Genomic DNA, 23,536 nt, shown 5'->3' with positions numbered 1-23,536 from the left:
AACCAATGCATTACAATATATGGTTGGATTCATTTCTTCTTTCTCTAAGCTTTTTTTCTGGTGTGTATCCTCTTCTTTTGATGTTTCTTGTTCATTTTCTTCTTCCTCTTCACAATCTATGTGAAATAATTTCTTCTCAGCACACTTATGACCTTTAGTGTATTTGTTATCACAATTGTAACAAATCCTTCTGCTATTTTTTCTTCCAATTGTTGTGGTGTCAACCTTGTAGGTTGTGGAAGGCTATGGCAAACAACACTTCCATATTTATAGTTTTTATTGGTAGGCTTCCTTGTTGCCATAATTTTGAATTCAATTTTTCTTACCAACCTGAATGCCTTCTCCAATGAATCAGGTTCCCAAATGTGAACCTTATGTTGGATGTTATCCTTTAATGTCCCTATGAACATATAAATCATATGCTCCTATGGAATATATTTTACCCTTATATTCAATTTTTGGAAGTCCTTAATGTGCTCCACCATTGAACCTTTTTGTTTGAGATTTATCAATTGGCTAAAAAAGGTGTTGCTTTTTGTATCCTCATAATGTGCTATCATTTCTTCTGTAAAAATTGTCCAAGTGACAATTTGTTTATGAGAGAAAAGCCATCGATACCATACAAACTGATTGGGTTCCAAATATAAAGTTTCAATGCATACCTTTTGTGTGTTTTTCACATTATGGAGATCGAAATATTGCTCCATCTGTAGTATCCATGTTATGGGATCCTTGCCATCAAACTTCCTCATATCGATCTTTGGAACATGGTGGGTATTCAATCCAACATTAGAGTCTATGAAATCATGATTAACATTTATTTTGTTCTCATCATGAGTTTCCTTTACTACCCTTTCGCCATTAGTAAGCATTTTTTGTAGCAACTTTGTCAAATCTATCTTCAAATCTTCCATGTTGCCTTTAAGTTTTGCTTCTATACCATCCATCTTAGCTTCCATGCCATCCATCTTAGCTTCCACGCCATCCATCTTATATTCCATGCCATTCATCTTAGCTTCCATGTCATTCTTTAAACCATCCATTTTAGCTTCCACGTCTTTATTTAAACCATCCATCTTAGCTTCTGTTATTTTTTGTGAGAGTGAAATTTGTTGCACTTGGTCTTGTAATTTTGATATATCATGTTGCATTTCTTCCTCTTCTTCAAGATTCATGCTAGATATTTCAGGTTGTTTACAAGGTGTTTCCATTTTCTTTCTTTGGGGCATCAATTAATGATAATTATGCTTCACTATGTCCTTTGAATTCCTTCAAACCAATTTTTCAAATCAAACTTATGCAAAATTTTAAAAAGACTACACACTTTTTTTGGCTTTATAAGATCTTGATATTGAATCGGTTGTATCTCTGTAATTGCGGATATCCAAGGTCTAAAATTTCGTCCTATAGTATCCCTCTAAGACCTCGTTCCAACCCCGTGAGTCTGATCAAGATTGGATTCCCCAAGAAATAGTTATTCCAAATCTCCCACGATGACCTCATTATAGACTAGTTCAGTAGATAGAACTTGTACGAAGTGCCATGTGTCACTGTTTCAACTTTTAGACCTAAAACTGGTACACAGAAAACAACAGTTTGTTCTCATTCTGTACCTTGTTACGAAAATTCAATTTGATGCTTAGAGAGAAATTTATGATAATTTTCCCCATGTCACCTGTTTGAGATATAATTTGGGAGCTTGCAAAAACCATAACTTCCTTGGATCATATATCCGCAAATATAGCGAGACAAGATCTGAAATTCATACCCAAGGTTCATCACGAGTTCGATTCAAATGGGTTTTTATTTTATCTTCTAAAATGTCGTAGAACAAAATTGATAGCAAAAATTCCACCATGACCTGTTTGAAGCAGTGAAACCCTAGAATCCAAAGCTCTGATACCGATTGTTATGCAACCAACTCAAAAAATAGAAGAAAAGATAGAGAAACGAATTCAAAATCAGCCTCTTCGAGGGTGAAACCTCCTTTACATTACACAAATGAACATTTCTTGATGATACAAATTTCAAGACCTCCTTTCTATATATAGGAGTCTAAGGGGTCACAATATAGTCAAAGCCGACATAACAATAGGGAACAACAATAACATAGCAGGGTTCTATGGGGAGAACATGGGCACAAAAATAACAATAAGGGGCTACAATGACAATAACAATAAGGGGATACACTAGTATTATAGGGGCCTAACATAAAATCAATGGGAATGTAAACATCGTTTGGAGTACCGATGCATGATATTTATAAAAGCATTGGTGCTTTAATAATAAAAATGCATTGACTCAGACAATATATGATACCATGCACCAGAGCATTGAATGCAAACAACATCGGTGCCTAAAAATTATATCATCCTGGTGCTTATGTCTTTAACAAATACCTCACGCCATACTTTTCAATAATGGCACCAAGGTTGTCAAAAAAAAATTGCATACCCAGTGTTTTTTTTAAATTTACAGCACCGGTGCTTATGAGTTGTACAAAAGCACTGGTGCGATACTAATATAAAAGAAATAGTGTTGTTAATTTGAATAATGCACCAAGGCATTGGCCTATGAAAGCACTAGTGCTTTAAGAATTACAATGCACTGAGACATACAATCTATGATACCATGCATCGAGGTGTTAAATGCAAACAATATTGGTGCTTGAAAAGTATAATGCCCTCGTGCTAATTTTTTTTCCGAACGCCCCTGTGTTGTACTTTTTAGAAAAGGAACCTAGCCATGCAAAATAATCTTGTTGTACCAGTGCTTTTAGGTAATATAACACACTGATTTGTATTTATTTTACAGAAGCACTGAGATTTTGTATGGGATGCCATTTTTTACTATTACCATTGCTGAAAAATTTTCATTCAGAGTAGTGCGCATTAATGCACGATGTCCCGTATCCATTTTCTCCTTTTTAGAAACATCCACATGTGACAGTGTAATTATTATGATTTTTTAAATCTATTATTCATCAAAAAACTGGCATATATCTTATAACAGTATTCATATAAATTAATTTTTGATTCGTGCATTTGTATATGATGATTGGATTAATTTGTTATATCATCAGATTTCACATCTCTTCATTATAATATTTAATCATCCATATATGTGATCAGTGATGTAACAATTCACAACGACAGTGGACACTGTAATAGAATAAATTTGTTAGGTCCCTATAATACTAGTGATGCCCCCATTAATATTGTAGTTGTATCCCTTATTAATATTGTTGTGCCCCTATTGCCCCCATATTGTTATTATTGTGTCCCATAGAATCCCTCTATTGTTATTTTTGTGCCTTTATATTATTATTGTTAGGTCGACTTGGTTATATTGTGACCCCTTATACTCCTATATATAGAAATGAGGTTTTGTCATTTGAATCATCCAAGAATTGTTCTTTTGTGTAATGTAAAGGAGGTTTCCCCCACGAAGAGGCTGAATTATAAGGCATTCAACTATCTTTTCTATCTTTTTGTGAGCTGGTTTCATAACATTTGGTATCAAAGCTTTGGATTCTAGGGTTTCGCTGCTCCAAATAGGTCATCGTGGAATTTTCGCTATAACTTTTGTTCTGCAACGTTTCAAAAGCGAAAAAAAATCCATTTGAAAGGAAATCGCACTGAACCTCATGTCCGAATTTCAGAGCTTTTCGCGCTATATTTGCAGAGATATGATCTGAGGAAGTTGGTCTTTTTGTAAACTCCTGAATTACATTCCAAACAGGTGACTTGGGGAAAATCATCATAACTTTCTCTCTGAGCATCAGATTGAAGTTTTGTAAGAAGGTACAAAAAGAGGATGGACTATAGTTTCTTGTATATATTTTTCAGAGCCAAAGGTAGAAACAGTGACACATGGGACTTCCTACAAGTTGGCTCTTCTAGAAAGGTCTATAATCAAGTCATCTTGGGAGATTGTGCATAACTCTTCCTTGGAGAATCCAATTTGGATTAGACTGGTGGCATTGGAAAGAGGATGCAGAGGGATACTATAAGTTGCAATTTCAGAACTGGATGATCCGAAATTACAGAGATACATCAGATTCAATATCAAGCTCCTACAAAGTGAAAAAAGGTGTGTAGTTTTTTTTTTTTTTTTTTTTGCATAAGCTTGGTTTGAAACGTTAGTTTGAAGGAATTCAAAAGGCATAGTAAAGCATTATTATCGGTAATTGATGTCCCGACGAAAGAAAATTCAAACACCTAGTAAGCAACCTGAAAGCTCTAGCATGACTCATGAAGAAGAGGAAGAAATGCAACATGATATATCAAAATTACGAGACCAAGTGCAACAAGTGTCACTTGCACAAAAAGTAATAGAATCTAAGATGGGTGGTTTAAAGAAAGATATAGAAGCTAAGATGGATGGTTTAAAGAAAGGCATCGAAGCTAAGATGAATGGCATGGACGCTAAAAGGGATGGCATGGATGATAAGATGGAAGAATTGAAGATAAATTTGAATAAGCTGCTACAAGAAATGGTCACTAATGATGAAAGGGTAGTAAAGGAAACTCATGATGAGAACAAAAGAAATGTTAATCATGATTCCATAGACTCTAATGTTGGATCGAAGACCCACCATATTCCAAAAATCGATATGAGGAAGTTTGATGGCAAGGATCTCGCAACATGGATATTACAGATGGAGCAATTTTTTGATCTCAATAATGTGCAAAACACACAAAAGGTGCGTATTGCAACTTTATATTTGGAACCAAATCAGTTTGTATGGTATCAATGTCTTTTCTCTTGTAAACAAATTATCACTTGGGCAATTTTTACGGAAGAATTGACAGCACATTATGAGGATACAAAAAGCAACACTTTTTTTAGCCAATTGATAAGTCTCAAACAAAAGGGTTCAATAATGGAGCACATTGAGGAGTTCCAAAAATTGAACATAAGGGTAAAAAATATTCCAGAGGAGCATAGGATTGATGTGTTCATAGGGACTTTAAAGGATAATATCCAACACGATGTTCGCCTTTGGGAACCCGATTCATTAGAGAAGGCATTCAAGTTAGCAAGAAAAATTGAACACAAAATTATGGCAACCAGGAAGCATACCACTCACAACTATAAAGATGGAAGTGTTGTTGCCCCTAGCCTTCCACAACCTATAAGGTTGAAACCACAAAAATTGGAAAAAAAAAAAAGAGCAAAAGGGCTTTGTTACAGTTGTGATAGAAAATACACTAAAGGTCATAAGTGTGCTAAGAAGAAATTATTCTACATAGATTGTGAAGAGGAAGAAGAAAAGGAGCAAGAAAGGTCAAAAGAAGAGGATATACTTCAAGAACAAACCCTAGATAAAGAAGAAATGAATCTGACCATATCTTGTAATGCATTGGCTGAAATTACCACTCCTCAAACCATCAAGATAGAAGGACAAATCAAGAAGAAAAAGGTAATAGTGTTGATTGATTCAGGAAGTACCCACAATTTTATTCATTGTAAGATAGCAAAAGAATTGAATTGCTTTCTATATCCAGCACCAAAGTGTCAAGTGATGGTTGCAAATGGAGGAATGATAAATTGCTCTGGAAAGTGCCATAATATCAAGCTATCCATGGGAGAATATGTATTGAAAAGTCCAATGCTTTCCATTCCAATGGGAGGTGTTGATGTTGTACTAGGAGTCTAATGGCTACAATCCTTGGGTACAATAGCTTTTAACTTTAAAGAACTTTTCATGAAATTTTATGCGGAAGGAAAGGAAGTTGAATTAATGCGTATTGCAGGGAAACAGGGAAAAATAATAAGCTCTAACGGTATGACAAAGCTTCCAAAAAAGGAACAACGAGGTGTAATTGCACAATTATGTTCACTAGATGTTTCCACATCGAAATCATCTATTTCTCTGGATCTCCAAAAATTCTTGGACAATCATTCCAAGGTATTTGAGACTTCCAAAGGTTTCCCACCTATTCATGATCATGATCATGCTATTCATTTGATTCCATGAAGTTTTCCTCCAAACATTAGGCTGTACAGATATCCCTATGCCCAAAAGAGTGAAATTGAATGGATGGTTGTAGAAATGCTTGAGGCTGGTATAATTCAACCTAGCCAAAGTTCTTTCTCTGCTCCAGTAGTATTGGTGCATAAGAAGGATGGATCATGGCACATGTGTCCGAATTATAGGGAGCTCAATAAGCTCACTATTAAAGATAAGTTTCCCATTCCTAACATTGATGAATTATTGGATGAATTGCATGGATCAATTTACTTCACCAAGTTAGATCTTCGTTCAAGATATCATCAAATCAGAATGAAGACTCAAGACATTCTGAAAATAGCATTTAAAACTCATGAGGGTCACTATGAGTTTTTGGTCATGCCTTTTGGCCTTAGCAATGCACCTTCTACATTTCAAGGTTTAATGAATTCCATTTTCAAACCCTTCCTTAGAAAATTTGTGTTAGTATTTTTTGATGATATACTAATCTACAGCAAGTCTTGGAAGGATCGTGTTGAACACGTTGACAGGGTGCTACAACTATTGGAGGAGAAACAATTATATGCAAAAAGATCCAAATGTTTCTTTGGAGTACAACAGGTGGAATATCTAGGTCATATTGTATCTCATGGAGTTAAGGTAGACCCTAGCAAAATTAAAGCCATTAAGGAATGGGAAATCCCCACATCCATAAAGCATTTGCGAGGATTTCTCGGGTTGATAGGGTATTATCGCAAGTTTGTTAAGAATTATGGGAAAATAGCAGCACCTCTAACAATATTGTTGAAGAAAGATGCATTTTCATGGACTCCAGAAGCAACAAAGGCCTTCGAATATCTTAAAGAGGCAATGTGCCAAGCACCGGTCTTAGCTACACCAGACTTCATAAAAACCTTTATTGTGGAATGTGATGCTTCCGAAAATGGAATTGGTGTTGTTTTAATGAAGATGAAAGACACATTGCATTCGAAAGTTGTCCAATCAAGGGAAAGTATTTACACAAAGCTATTTATGAGAAGGAAATGTTGGCAATACTACATGCACTTAAGAAATGGCGACCCTACCTAATGGGAAGACACTTCAAGGTAATAATGGATCATGATAGCCTTAAATACTTCTTAGAACAAAGATTATCCTCTGAAGAACAACAAAAATGGGTCACAAAGATGTTGGGTTATGACTTTGAAATATTATACAAAAAAGGGAAGAAAAATGTTGTGGCAGATGCACTCTCAAGAAAGGATGAGGATGTAGAAGCATTATTGTGCGCCATTTCTATTATCCAACCAGATTGGATAAACAAAGCAAGGGAGGAATGGAAGAATGACGAAGAAGTGTGGGAACTTATTCAAAAGTTACAACAAGATTCTAGTACATCTGATACATTTAGTTGGAAAAATGATTCATTATGGTACAAAGATCGCTTATACCTTTGTAAGAATTCCCAACTCAAACAAAAGATTCTTCTGGAATTGCACGCTTCTCCCTTAAGAGGGCATTCAGGATTTTTAAAAACTTACCACATGGTTAAGAAGGAATTTTTTTGGGATGGCTTTAAATCGGATATTCAAAAGTTTGTGGCGGAATGTTTGGTATGCCAACAAAATAAAGCTCAAACAATTAAGACACCAGGTCTATTACAACCTTTATCCATTCCAAGCCAACGTTGGGAGGAGGTTTCAATGGATTTTATCACAGGTTTACCCAAGTCTGAGGGAAAGAGTGTCATCATGGTGGTAATTGACAGACTTACCGAGTATGCACACTTTTGTGCATTATCACATCCATTTAAAGCCATTACACTGTCTACGACATTTATGGAAACAATTCAAAAGCTACATGGAAACCCAAAGATTATTGTAAGTGATAGAGATCCCATTTTTACAGGAAATTTTTGGACAGAATTATTTTCTTGTCTTGGTACTCAGTTAGCTCATAACTCATCTTATCATCCTCAATCTGATGAGCAAACAAAGATAGTAAACAAATGTTTGGAAGGATATCTTCGTTGCTTTGTATCTGATAAATAGACATAATGGCTCAAATGGTTGCCTCTGGCTGAATGGTGGTATAACACTTCCTTCCATATTGCAACAAAAATGACCCCATTTATGGCACTTTATGGATATCAGCCACCATCCATCACATCATATTTAAGGGAAAATTCTAAGGTTCAAGCAGTGGAACATCACATCGAGCATCAACAACAAGTTCTCCAACTCTTAAAGGATAACCTCGTGTTGGCACAGAATAGAATGAAACAACAGGCAAATCAACATCACAGTGAAAGAAGTTTTGATGTAGGTGATTGGGTATTCCTACGGCTACAACCATATAAACAAATGTCCTTCAATCAAGCTAAGAAGGATAACAAATTGTCACCAAAGTATTATGGTCCATACAAGGTGTTGCAAAAGATTGGTACTATGGCATACAAATTGAAGCTTCATGCACCTTCTCGAGTGCACCCAGTTTTCCATGTTTCATGTTTAAAGAAGGTTATAGGCGACAAGCTCCTAGTTCAAACAATATTGCCAGAACTTGACGAGGAATGAAAAATTATATTGGAATCGGAAGCAGTCATAGAAACAAGAACTCGACAACTATGAAATTTATCCATTTCAGAGTATCTCATCAAGTGGAAGAACTTATCCGCTGAAGATTCCACATGGGAGGATGAGAATTTTATACAGAAGCATCCACAACTACTCAAGCATTGAGGACAACACTTTTTTGAACGAGAGGGGCATGTTAGGTCCCTATAATACTAGTGATTCCCCCATTAATATTGTAGTTGTATCCCTTATTAATATTGTTGTGCCCTTATTGCCCCCATATTGTTATTACTGTGCCCCATAGAATCCCTCTATTGTTATTTTTGTGCCTTTATATTATTATTGTTAGGTCGGCTTGGTTATATTGTGACCCCTTAGACTCCTATATATAGAAAGGAGGTTTTGTCATTTGGATCATCCAAGAATTGTTCTTTTGTGTAATGTAAAGGAGGTTGCCCCCTCGAAGAGGCTGAATTATAAGGCGTTCAACTATCTTTTCTATCTTTTTGTGAGTTGGTTTCATAACAAAATTAAAATGTATTTTATTATATATGAATAAGAGACTCTTTTTCATACAAAAGTGGATAGTTATTGGTAACCCATTGTCTTTCAATTGAGACACTATGTCCATTATATTAAACAAATTGTCTAATTTTCACAAACATTTATTTCAAAAAATACAACAACTTGCATTGATATCCAAATAGATCATCATTCTTTGCTAGAATTGTTATTAGTGCTCGAGCTATTTCCAGAACTTGGGTTATTTGGACGAATGTTTGCTTGATTGAATCGATTGTTTTCGTCTTCTTCAATTTCCATCCACAAACAAAAATAATGTGTAATGGGTGTATCTACATTAGTCAGAGTAATGAAAATTGAAATAAATAATATATATCAATGTAAATTGAAAAGCAATGTGCCATAGCAAGAAGTGAGTCATGAATTATACACATTCTTTCAAAACCAAATCTCATGTCTTTTTTCAACAACTCTTTTGTTGGTGTAGGTCCATACTTTGTTTCCTACAAGTTTTATACCCCATAATAAATCATAAATTTAATATAAAGGATCTTTTTATTCCAATAATTATAAACTCAAAGAAGTAAAAGAACATAGATACTTACAAATTTCACAATTAATTTTTGATATGACAACATATACTCACAACCTATATTTAACTCAATGTCAATCAATTCTTCTGATGGCTCTTCTTTGTATGTTAGCACCTATTTGAAGACATTCAAGGATGGTGGTTGTAAAACAACTGAAAATATACAAAAATGAAATCTTAAGTTGTTATAATGAAATATTACCAATTACTCACAAATTTTGATATCAAACCTTTTCTTCCTTGTCGTCCTGTTTTATGTGTTGAATGGGTTCGATTTTGTTTTCTTTTCTGCAAGACAATACTTGAAAATTAATGTTTAATACTAAATTATTTGCTTATATGTTCCTAATAGAAAAAATCAATGATTACATACATTTGAAGCACATTTATGTTGAAATGGCTCCTCATTTGATGCAATTATGTCCATTTCTTTGACCATCTCTTTATACAATTGTTTGGACGTTCTTACTGGCATATTTTAGATATCATCTCGTCGAACCTTTGGAATTTTCGTAATCTTCCTTAAAAAGAAATAAACTATTTTTATATTGATATATGAAAATTAAATATAACAAAATTTATATTAATAAATGAATTCTTTGTAGTAACATATAGATAAATTCTAGAAAAGCATTTTAATTAGAAATATTACTTTTTGAATGATTTTTTCTTGTAAGTTTTTTCTATTGCAGGTCGAACAGATCTCATTGACCATTACTCTCAAAACAATCCCTGTACTTTTGTTATAACTTGGTTCTTGGAATTATTGGATTGATTTTCATATTGTAAGTAGAAAGTGTCTCTATACGCTCATTTCACTATATTCCTCATAGTTTTGTAAAAGAATCCCCTTTCATTAACCTCCAACGCCACTCCAAATGAGTTAAGGACCAATTGATCATCATTTACATGTTATATAAAAAAAAAAAATCTTAGAACAACATTCTTTTCCTTCATTGTTGGTCCCTATAGAATATTAAACATATGTGAATTAATAGATTGTTTGAAACATGTTATCTAATATTCTAAAGTATATTATTAATGAACCTTCAAAAGAAAAAAACTCATATTGAATAATATTTTTCCATTCACTTGATTTATCCTTCTGCAATTTTTCCATCAAGCCTTTACGCTCTTCTACACTTAGATTAAAAATAATATTATCGAGCTTCCTCATTTTGTGGCTTGACATGACACACTAACCAATACATATTTCTTAAATTTACATATAGTTTAAACATATTAATTTTGTAAATAATTTAAAAAGAACTTGCATTTTCTGCTTTTTTTATGTGCTATCATTGTGTTTATCAATATTTTTGCTACTTGACCACTTCTTAGACATTTTTTAATCAATATACAACTTGTACCATTCAATAAAAAAGTCATTAAACATATTTTGTAAATAAATCACACAATTTTCAGCGAAAAAGAGCTTTTGAAACCAATGCACTTATGTGAATAAACTCAACGGTGTGTTTAATTTAGTAAAAGCACCAAGCATTTAATTATTGAGCACCGACAGTGATTTTGTTTTTAACTACTGTAAATTATGACACTGTGATAGGTAACAATAAAGAAACCACCATCATAGTAAATAATGAAAACATAAAAAAGTAAACACAAGTTTTTTTTCACTTAACAGTGCTATTTGTCATAGGTGCTCTGGTGCGTTATATAAAACTTGGGGCATTGATAGACATAATTCGTTTTCTAAAAAAAGGGACAAGGCCATTAGGGTTTGGATCTTATTTAGCGATTGGTCCCATGATTTACAAGTTAAACTGTTGCAATCACGTAAGTAAGAACAAGTCAGGGTTTAAGGTAAGTATTGAATAATTTTTATTTTTATTTTCTGAATTTTAATTAAATCGAAATAAGAACAAAGATTGTAAAAAAAAAACAAATTATTAGTAAAATCAATAATAAAAAATTTACTATGCAAGGTTTTTATTTTTTTTTAATTTTAACTAAATCTAATAGAAATTATAAAAAAAAAAAAATTATTAGTAAAATCAACAGTAAAATTTAAAATCTTTACTATGTAGGGTTTTGAGTGAATCACTATACCTTGCAAATTCTGATCCTCTGAATAGTTCTATTGTTCCAAAGTATTTTAGTGCTCCACAATGCTCCCAGTAAGTCTCTTTTGCAAATCTCTCTTTTAATTAAATCTAACAGAAATTGTAAAAAAAAAATATAAGTAAAATCAATAGTAAAATTTAAAATTTTTACTCTGCAATGTTTTTAGTGAATCACCATGCTTTTCAAATTCTAATCTTCTGAATAGTTTTGTTGTTCCAAAGTATTTTGCTGCTCCATAGTGCTCGGAGTACGTCTCTCTTCCAAATCTCTCCCTTGAAATTTTGCGAAAAATAATGATATAGTGAATAGCTTCTTACTATTTGAAAGACTTCATGAAACTAGATTTTGAAAAATCAATTACCATTCATTTTTCAATTTGAAAAAAACAAATGTGCACCTTTTTTTATTCATTTTCCCGGTGTGTTTCATAGTAAAACGCATTATTGCCTTTACGAGAAACACACACTGCTTAAGATAACTTATGAGTGCACTAATTTTTTTAATGCATAAAAATAATATAAAAAAAAAAAATTTCCAAAATCCCAGAAATCGATGCAATTATTATTTTAACGCATCAATGTCGTTATTACTTAAACCCATCGATGCAATTAGTTTAGAAGAACACCGATTTGATAGAATTTCTTTTTTATTTTTGAAATCCCAAAAAATATGTGTTTATTAGGTTAATGCATCAGTGTTGTTATTACTTAAACACATCGGTGTGATTAGTTATAGAAGAGCATCAATATGATAGAATCCTTTTTTTTTAATTTTCGAAATCCTAGAAACCGCTAAGGTTATTATTTTAACGCATCGGTGCAGTTATTACTTAAACACATCAATATGATTAGTTTTAGAAGAGCACCAATATGATAGAATTCATTTTTTTATTTTTGAAATCCCATAAATTTAAATTTTATTTCCACATAAAATGGCATATTCATCTCGAATTATCCTTTAGGATGCATCCACATGAGTTATTATTCATAGCATACATTTTCCGCTTAAAGTCGTCTTATTCTTGGAAAATGGTTTGAAAAATATATTGAAATTCAAATTGTGGTTTTATAGTTATCAAAATTAATTTTCGATATGTACACAAAAATATATTGTAGATTTTGCTCAAATGTAGGGAGAAAATCTCATAATATCAAATGGACAATTCTCCAAATTTCAGCTCGTTCCATATTTCTCAAAGTCCTTAGTGGAGTTCTCCCTTTCCATCTCTAGTAAGTTTAGATTTTATTTATATTTCGATTATATAATTGAGTTTTTTCTTATTCATACCAGTTTGAATAAAAATGTATACAAATTTACAGGATCCTGATTCAGATCGAGTTAAAATGCAGAAAATACTCCACCATTTCAAAAACATCGGAATCTCTTATCAGGAGTAGCATACTGCAAGCAATTTCTAGATGAAAATGGATAGCCACTTCATCCTGTCAATTGGAACAATGCATATTCCAACCACGATCCTTAGCCAACGATGGTAATAATTGTTTGGTATAATTTAATTTCAACAAACCAATTGCATTGTGCTTACTAATAACATTGATGTACTAATGTTCAATATTTTTTGAAATTAGGATTCTAATGATGATGAGCGACCCACCTACCATCTTCCAGAGCACCCCACTATAATTACAAATCAAGAGACGGATACATTAAGAGAAAAACTCTGAGAGGAAGCATACAAATAATGATTGAATAAACCGACTATTAAATTCCCACTATGTCCAAATACACCAATTAGAAATGACTAAAACAATAGTAGTTCTTCATCACAAGTTGGTAATGGAGGAAAACAAATAGAGGTCGGAATGGATGATTACTTAGGGGATACAACTACCATGGAGGCAATGTGTTAAATGTATTCTATAACAATGAGCTAGGGGATGATGCTCATATCACTAATACCTTATTCGAAAGCCTAAAATCTACTTCCACCACCCCTATCTTTGGACATGGCAGCCAGTCAAAGTCTACCCAACAAGGGTGTTGACGAAAACTGATAGACAGGGAGAGACCCTGGATTCAGACATAGGGTCCAACAAAAGGGTCCCTTGTATTCTAGTGTTTTCACCTTACTCATAAAGAATAAGGCATCTCACCTGAGGCATGTTGCAACCTTACTTAATTAAGGGATTGGAACCAGGCATCGAGATGAATTGCACAAAGGCTACAAGTGCTCTTAAACTTAGAAACACGACATCATACGTAAAACCATTGCGGAAGACAAAAACTAAAGCATTCCAAGGAACACAAAATACGTACATACATTCATACTAAAAAATTTAAAAGGGTCACAAAGAACCACCACAAGTAGATCCACATACATCCCCGCAACTCCTTATTTCATTAGTTCCATACATCAATACGTCATTACATTAAGGCTTTGTTGCCTTCCCAAGATAATAGAAACTAGGAACATAGACTACTAAATGACCAGGTGATCACAGAATCATGCAAAGCTCTATAGGCTCTGCGACAGAATTTTGGTACACACTCTTTTCTTCCCTATTTTGGCTTTTATGTGCTCCGCTCACCTGGAATACTAGTTTCTTCCTTAAATTCTCCTTCATTTCCTTCTTGACTACTTCCATTGTTTGGTTATAATTGCTTCCTCTATTTTTAACAGTCACTTTGGCTCGACTATGACTGCATGTGCCCCTATTTCCTTGACCGACCTTCCACAACTTCCAGAATTTAGCGGATTCCTTCTCCTTCCTCAGTTGCTTTCTCTGCGACTCTCCATCAGTTAGATTTGGTCAAAACATGTCAAAACTTTGTCCCTAAAATGAAGGACCCAATAGGCCCTGACCATAGCAATTGACTCATCCCCGAGTCAATCATTTGCTAGTGTTGTTGATGCTTCTTGCTCAGCTGCTCCTGCTAGTGCTATGCCTTCTTGGCTTGCTCCTTCAAACTAAGTACCCAAATCTGGAACAGATTGGATGGAAACAAATTTAAATTGTGTGTATTCAACAAGGGTCATCTGTTATGGGCCTGTGAGAGTGGTTGCTTGATTGATGAAGTATGCGGTGAGTTCAACAATTGGTTGAGAAACTCATGTAATCATGAGAGAATTCCATTGAGTTTCTGCTTCTACATTGATCTATTATAGCTTCTGGAAGTGGACAGGTGCATGTGGCCTAAGGTCACAGAGCATAGTCTTTATGGTGCGTGAATCATCCTCAATTTGTTGCATCTATTTCTTGAGGACATCAGTATGCGTGAGAATATCTTTTTGATGGTTGAGATCTGAGGTCGTCATGGCTTGGTTAAAGAGTTGATTAGCCTGTTAGCGTAGATGGTAGACTCGTTGTATTTTTCTTTGTGAGGAACCCCAACCAGTCAGGAAATTAAGTGAAAAGTTCTTTGGCTTCTTCCATAGCTTATTGAATGGAGGCTTTCAGAAAAACACTTCAGTGATTTTCTGCCTCATTTCACTAGCATACTGGATTTCTGGATCCAGGAGCACCCTTTGGGTGGTAGAAATAGTTCTTTGAATCTCTTTTTTTGTTGAGAATAGGTTGGTGCATGCAGTTCTCATATAATCGCAAGAATCTGAAAGAGTGCAGGATGAAAAGTAGTTTGGTGCATTTGTTACTACTTTGGAAACTATGGGTCAAAGATCTTGGAACTTTACACTGATTTCATTGATCTGTTGTTGTAGTTCTTGCTTCTATGGGAGAAGTTCACAATGGAAAGAAGTTGTTGTTGTTGTTGCTCGTGCTTGGTTGTCAAATTGTTGTGCAACACCTCTGCTTGGTGTGTAACCAGTTGAATAAAAGTAAACAATTGAGAACACGACCAACTCTAGAGGTCATTAAATGTCATGGTAGTAGGTGGAGGATACCAAATTTGTAGTGGTTGGCCTCTCGAAACCAATTTCTCATATTTCCCTTGGGGCAAGGTATCTCGTTACATGTTCTTAGTGGTGTGGGAACTGATATGGTCTAGACTAAACTGCGACAATGAAAAGGGGGGGGGGGGTTGGCCATTAGAGGTAAGGTGTGTATTTTTTCTGGACCCTGGGTATTAGAGATAATAGGTTGATCGGTTGTCATTTGTGGGCTTGGTGCTAGCAGAAAAGATAATAGAGATGTATTAATCGACTCTGTGTTTGGAGGGGGAACTACAAGTACCTCTTTGGTATTCTCCCTAATGGATTAGATTACGGAATCTACTTCCATTTTAGTCTCAACACCGAGAATATTTCTAGACTGAGGAATGTCAGAGATAGTGGCAAAGGGGGAGGTTGTTCGGGGTGAGGGGTTGTACCACGTTGGGGGCACTATGGAGATGGATGATAGGTTTTTATCAAGGGCTCGTGTGTTATTATGGGATTGTGATTCCTCATCGATGAGATCGACAACTTGGGCAAAGGTAAGTTTAATCGATTTCTTGGGAATTGATGGTGGCCTAGTGGAAATTGGGAGAGAATCGTGGATGGTGGTTTCAATATGAGAGTGGGGGCCCATGGAGGGAATTGAAGCAATGATTTGGTTGAAGGGAAAAGTAATAATTAGACCAACATTGATAAATTCATAAAATTAGGGGAAGGAACTTACTAATGACTCGAGATCCTCTAGAGTATGACGAACTGACATCATCGTTGTCTTCATCTTCTTCAAGACGGGATTGAGCGTCTGCTCTGTCATTCGCTTTCGGGAGGTAGAGGGGGTTTTACCAAGAAGTGGCTTAAGAAAAATCCCTTCGAATGGATATATCGTCTTGCCATCCTGTTGGGTGTGTGTTATATTATTTCCACGACTAGCCCCACACATGGGGGGGTGATAGCCCCCCTTGTTCATTGCGCTAGGTGTAGCATGGGGATCACAAGGGGGACAGTAGCCACCCTCTACAGGGTCTGGGGCAGCGTTAGGGGAATTTTTTTTGGGACCCTATATTAGGTTGGCAGACCTACCTATGGTTTTGTGCGTGGTTTTCGCACATGGTTTTGGGCATGATGGTTTTTTGCCTATGGCATTTTGTAGATCCAGTCAAGGAAGCTACGGTTATTTTCTAATCTAGGTTTAATGGATTAGGGTTTATGGATGCTTTGGCATGTATATATATGTATTGTAACATTGAAAGGAATATAATGAAAAATCAATATGGTAGTCTCAGTTTTGGGATCTAGGGGAAAATCGTTGCGCATATTTGTTTTTATGTTTTATGCTCTCACCATTGTTTATTTTCTATTTTTAGAATTCGTATGCAGGTAATTTCTATATGGGGTTAAAACCTACATTTGGTATCAGAGTTGTTTTGGCTTCAAGGGGGTGTCTTTGCTGCTGAGGGGTTTTTCTCGGGCATGTGGTAGACCCTGTTTAGTGGGAGATCTACAAGATCGATTCTTGTGGTGAAAGAAGATGGCGAGTAGTGGAAATATAGAGATCCATAAATTTAATGGTCAGAGTTTTGAGTTGTGGAAACTCAAGATGGAGGATTTGTTGGTGGATAAAGATCAGTGGATCGCAATAGATCTAGGTACTAAACTAATGATAATGTCAGCTGAAGACTGGGTGAAGTTGGATCGGAAGGTAAAGAGCACAATACAATTATGTATCTCAAATTCGGTCTTGTTGAATGTATCAGGGGAAGCTTCAGTGAAGGCTTTGTGGGACAAGTTAGGGACTTTGTATTAATCTATATCTTTGGTGAATAAATTGTTCCTACAAAAAAAGTTGTATAACCTTAGGAGGAAGGATGGAGACTCAGTAACAGAGCATATGAACGCCTTTAATACTGTGGTAAGCCAGTTTTTATTTGTTGATATAAAAATTTCAGATGAAGATAAGTGCATCAATTTGTTGTGTTCTCTACTAGATTCGTGGGATAGTCTGGCTGTTGCAATAGGTAATAATGTGGTTGCCTTGCAGTTTGATGAAATAGTCTAATCCTTACTTTCAGAGGATATGAGATGGAAAAATACAGAGGGCCAGAATGGTGATGCCTTGTATGTATGAGGACGGTCCCAGAATAGAAACAAAAATAAATCCTCGAGTGGGAGATCTAAATCTTCAGTAAAACCTATAAAGGTGTGATAGAAATGAGGAAAGGAAGGGCAATTCAAAAAGGATTGTAGATCTAAAGATCCTAAGAAAGAAAATGGATCTAATGGTTCTCCTTCTACAGAGGTGAAAACCACCTCAGATGAAGGTGGGGATGTGTACTTGGCTTCTTCTTCAAGTACACTTGTAGATCATGAGGCATGGTTGATTGACTCAGGTGCATCCTTTCACTTCACTCCCCATAGGGAGTGGTTCTGCGAGTATGATAAATATGATGGTGGTGATGTCTTCTTAGGGGATGACAAGAAGGCTAAAATCGTCGATCGCGGAAAAGTCAAGTTGAAGTTGCAAGGTGGGAGGATTAGAACACTTTTGGGTGTTCTGCATATTCCTGCATTGGCCAGAAATCTGATTTCTCTAAGAAAGTTGGATGACGCAGGTGTAAAAATAGTGTTTGAAAAATATACCTGCAAGATGGTTCGGGGAGTTCAGATTGGAACTCTGTACAAGCTTCAGGGTAACATTGTTATTGATGGGTGCAATAGTTCTATGGTTCTTGAAAGTGGAGAAAAAAATATAGTGGTCTCTGGAGAAAAGACCATGCTATGACATCAAAGGCTTGGACATATTGGAGAGCAGGGCCTTCGAATACTTCATGGTAATGGTATGGTAAAAGGTATGTCTAATTTATCTCTCTATTTTGATTTCTATGAAAATTGTATATATGGGAAGCATAATCAAGTGAGTTTCCCCTCCGGTGCTAAGAGGGTGAAACGTATATTAGATCTTGTGCACAATTATGTGTTTGGACATGTGTTAGTTCCATCACTAGGTAAGTCTATGTACTATGTATCATTTATATATGACTTCTCAAGGAATACATGGATATATTTCCTCGGGAATAAATCTGAAGTCTTTGACAGGTTTAAAGAATTTAAGGCTCTGGAGGAAAACCAAACAGAGAAGAAGATAAAGGTGTTGAGGACAGATAACGGTGGAGAGTTTTGCAAGAAGGAATTTGAAGATCTCTGTAAGAAGTCTGGTATAGCATGGCAGCAGAATAATCCACACACACCTCAGCAAAATGGAATTGCAGAAAGAATGAACATGACGTTGATGGAAAAGGTAAGAAGCATGCTCAGTGGTGTCAGGTTAGGACATGAATTCTAGGCAGAGGTGATCGAGACTGCATGTTACCTGGTCAATAGATCACCTTCATCAATGTTGGAGGATAAGATTCCATAAGAGATATGGACTGGTAAGAAACCCTCTCTTTCACATCTAAGGGTATTTGGATGTGATGTATATGTACATGTTCCAAAGGAGAAAAGAACCAAGTTGGATAGTAAATTTTAAAGGTGCATCTTTATTGGGTATAAGGATTATTTAAAAGGTTATAAGCTTTGGAACCCAGAAACAAGGAAGGTTGTTTATAGTCACGATGTGGTGTTTAAAGAGGTGAAAGATGTTATTAAACATTAAGTCCTACTAAAGGAACCTTAGAAGAGAGAGTTTAAGCTAAAGGAGGAGGAATCTAACTCTACATCTGAAGAGGAATCAGAAGATGAAGAGCCACAAATTCCAGTTGTGAGAAGATCAGTTCAAGATAGAAGGCAACCAGAAAGGTATAGTCCATCTGCTTTCTATTCAAATTTTTCTTTATCTATTACTGGTGATGTTCCCATAACTATCAGGGGATAAGTAGATTTAGAGGATGGAAAACTCTGGAAAGAGGCCATGGTTGATGAAATGGCATCTTTGCACAAAATTGAGGCTTGGGATCTAGTGGAGTTGCCCATTGGAAGGAAACCCATTGGAAAAAAATGGGTGTTTAAGAAGAAGATGAAAGAAAAAGGCAAGGTGGAGAAATACAAAGCTAAGTTGGTAGCAAAAGGTTATTCCCAGGTGCCGGGAATTGATTTTGGTGATATGTTTTCTCCTGTTGCGAAGGTAGCTTCTATTAGATTACTTGTATCTGTTGTTGCTGCTCTTGATTTTGAGGTATAACAGATGGATGTGAAGACAACATTTTTTTCATGAGGATCTAGAAGAAGAGATCTACATGAAGCAACCTAAAGGCTTTGCGGTGAAAGGTAAGAAAGAACTGGTGTGTAGGTTAAAAAAGTATATGTATGGGTTAAAATAGTGACCAAGGATGTGGTATCAGAAATTTGATACATATATATGGGGACTTGGCTTCACCACAAGCAAAGTAGATCATTGTCTCTATTTTAAATTAATTGATGACCATGCTATTTATTTGGTCTTATATGTGGATGAGTGTTGGTGATTGAAAATAACAAAGAATTTATCTAGGAATTGAAGACCCAATTATCCTCCAAATTCGACATGAAAGATATTGGTACTACAAACTATATTTTGGGCATGGAAATTAAACAAGATTGAGCAAAAGGGAAGCTATGGTTAAACCAAAGGAAGTATGTCGAGACAATATTGCAGAGGTTTAATATGCAGGATAGTAAATTGGTGAAGGTTCCTATTCTTATCGGTGTAAAGTTATTTGTTGAATAGTTTCCCAAGGCACAAGAAGAGGAAGAGGACATGTCTCGTGTTCCATACGCAAGTGCAGTCGGTAGCCTGATGCATGCAATGGTTTGTACTATAGAGACATTGCACATGTAGTGGGAGTATTGAGAAGCTTCATGTCAAAACCAGGGAAGGAGCATTGGACAAAAATGAAGTGGGTTTTCAGGTATTTGTGTGGCAGTAGTGATTATGGTCTATGCTACCAAGGAAGACCAGCATTGGACAGAGTTTTGGACATCCATGGCCTTGTTAATGCAGACTGGGCTGGAGATCTGGATCAGAGAAGATCTACAAGTGGGCATGAGTTTAACCTATTTGGAGGTGTTTTCAGTTGGATGAGCAAGAGATAGTCTGTACTGGCACTTTCAACTACAGAGGCAGAATACATGGCAACCACCCATGCAAGCAAGGAAGTAGTTTGGTTGCAGAGATTGTGTTCAAGTATGGGGTTAGTACAACAAGATATAAGGACAAACTATGACAACCAAAGTGCAATTTTCTTGGAAAAGAACCTTGCTTATTATTCAAAGACAAAGCACATTGATGTTTAGTATCACTTTGTAAAGGATATGGACACTTTTAAGAATACTGTAGATGCATTGACAAAGTCTGTGAGCACTGAGAAGTTCTCTTGGCGTAGAAAAATAATGAGGTTTGCAGGACTGGACCAATGATTAAGCTCTCTTGTGCCCCCCTGTGGAAAGAAAACAACAAGTGGGAGAATGTTGGGTGTGTCTTATATTCTTTCCACAACTAGCCCCACGCGTGGGGGGGTCACGGGGGGGGCAATAGACCCCCCTTTTCGTTGCACTGGGCACAGCATGGGGGGCAGTAGGACCCCTATCGGGTGGTAGTAGCCCCCTCTATGGGTTCTAGCGCAACACCCTGGGGGATTTTTGTTTTTGGACCCTATATTAGGTGGGAGTACCTACATATGGTTTTGTGCGTGGTTTTCGCACAAAGTTTTGGGCATGATGATTTTCTACCCATGGTATTTTGTAGATCCAGACAAGGGGCCTTGGGTTATGTTATAGTCCAAGGTTAATGGATTGGGTTTTATGGATGCTTCGACATGTATATATATGTATTGTAACATTGAAAGGAATATAATGAAAAATCAATCTGGTAGTCCCGGTTTCGGGATCCAGGGGAAAATCTCTGTGCATATATGTTTTATGTTTTATGCTCTCACCATTGTTTATTTTCCGTTTATAGAATTTGTATGCAGGTAATTTATGTACAGGGTTAAAACCTACACATCCTTAATTTCTCCAACAACTCTCGGCTAAGACATGAATTTAGTATGGAATGACTCTTCTGAGAGAATGTAGGGTTGAGCGCGTATCTGGAACGTGTATGGGTTGATGCACTTAGGGCGAATCCAGGTGTTGCATGGTGAATGCCAAACCATATGTCATGCAAATATTCATCTAGACGCAATGGTGGGATTTTGGGGTTGGCGTTGGTGATAACTAGCATATTGCCATACCACCCAGTGAAAGAAGCCTCATTAATTTCCTGACTGTTGGGGTCCCATGAAGTCTACTATGGTAAGTATTTGAGCACCAGGGGCTGATCCTTGGCAACAAGCACTAGCTCTCGACCTTTCGGTGGGCACCATTTCATCATGGCTAAGGAAACTACAAGATATCCATATATGAAATACGTTTGCCTTTTGTATACATCTTCATAGGCTTCAAAGAGCTTATGCAACAGATAAATACACCAATTTTATTGTGTGCCTTTCTCACAAGATTCTGCCACTAAAATGGTGTCCAAGGTGCACTCACCCTTTGATTAATGGCGCATTATTTTTCTAGAAATTATATAGTAGGTGATTTCGATGGTGGGTTCATTAATTGGCTCAATAAGTGCTCCCTTACTACCGTGTTGAGTATCGTACTTGTTGTCACTTGTCTTCTTTCCTCGCTTGGAAGTATTATGGAATGAAAACGATATTGTAGCCCCTACAATGGATAGTCTTGTCAATTGTTTAATGTCTTTGACATGTATGGGGTATTCTCTATCAAGCCAGATAGAATCCCCATGCATCTGGATGATAAGGAATTTAGTGCACTACATCATTGCTTCGGAGGTGTTGAACACTAGTAAACTTCGCAAATTCAGCAACGTGGATGTTTGTATGCCTCGGAAATCCTGTTTGATTCTGGATCAATGGCTTACATCTATTTTAGTCACATCCTATATTAAAAAATCCAACTTAAGCGCAGGGAAATGGAAAGAGTTTAAGTTTGAGAGATCATTAACCACAAGTGTGGCCTTCTAATACTTTTCATAGAGATTCTCAATTTTAGTGACTCCGGAGTCGGATACAAGTGTGGGAACAGAGATTTTGGTGAACTTAGTCATGGTTGCAATTTGGCAACTATACACAACAGACACAGGGGGGCTTGAATTTGGGCTAAGGACCAAAGGAATTTGTCAGATAAGCCAGATTGAGAAATTCGACCACCTATCCTTTGATAATGAAGAAGTTATCGTTTCCATGCAACCTAAATAGAAAGACCCAACATGACATTTTTTATTATACTGTTTAACTAATTAATATGGAAACTTCCAATACTCGATTCACATCATGGAATTAATGGTGATTTTTATCTGGACCTAACCTGGATGACGCAAAATTTGAAAAGGAAGGTGGTCATGATGGTTAATTATGACAACATGATGGCAGGTTCAAAGAAGTTTATAACCATATTGTGTTAGGAGTATTACGAGAGAGATTTAGCCCAAATTCAAAATAACGCAGGGAATTATTACTAATTATTATGGATAAGATGGCTTCCACATGTGACTCCCTGACCATAATCGATTGCGAAGAGAGAAAATCAACTAACGCAACTAAGATAAGTTATGAAACCTTATTCTTGACTGACATGACTAAAATAATTGACAGAACTAGACTAACAGATACAACATAATTAACCGACGCAACTAAAATAATTAACTTGAGACCGAATCAATTTGATGAAGAACCGATTGTGCCATGTAAGGGCTTCAGGTGTGCATCGTTCACCCATCTAGGAAATAGGACTCCATTCAATTGTGCGAGTTTGACAACTCCATAATCTTTCACTTCCACAATAATGAATGGTCCTAACCAATGCATTCTCAACTTTCCAAGATGTTTTAAAAACTTACTATCGTATAAGAGAACTCGATTCCCAACTACAATGGTTTTCGTTTTATGTGTCGGTCTTGCCATGCTTTCTAC

The sequence above is a fragment of the Pinus tabuliformis genome, chromosome 4_2 (genome assembly GCF_031772625.1).
Source record: "Pinus tabuliformis cultivar Carrire ecotype Pingquan chromosome 4_2, CPIR1, whole genome shotgun sequence".
NCBI lineage: Eukaryota > Viridiplantae > Streptophyta > Pinopsida > Pinales > Pinaceae > Pinus > Pinus tabuliformis.
The sequence above is the reverse complement of the archived record's forward strand: the minus strand, read 5'-3'. Positions refer to the sequence as shown.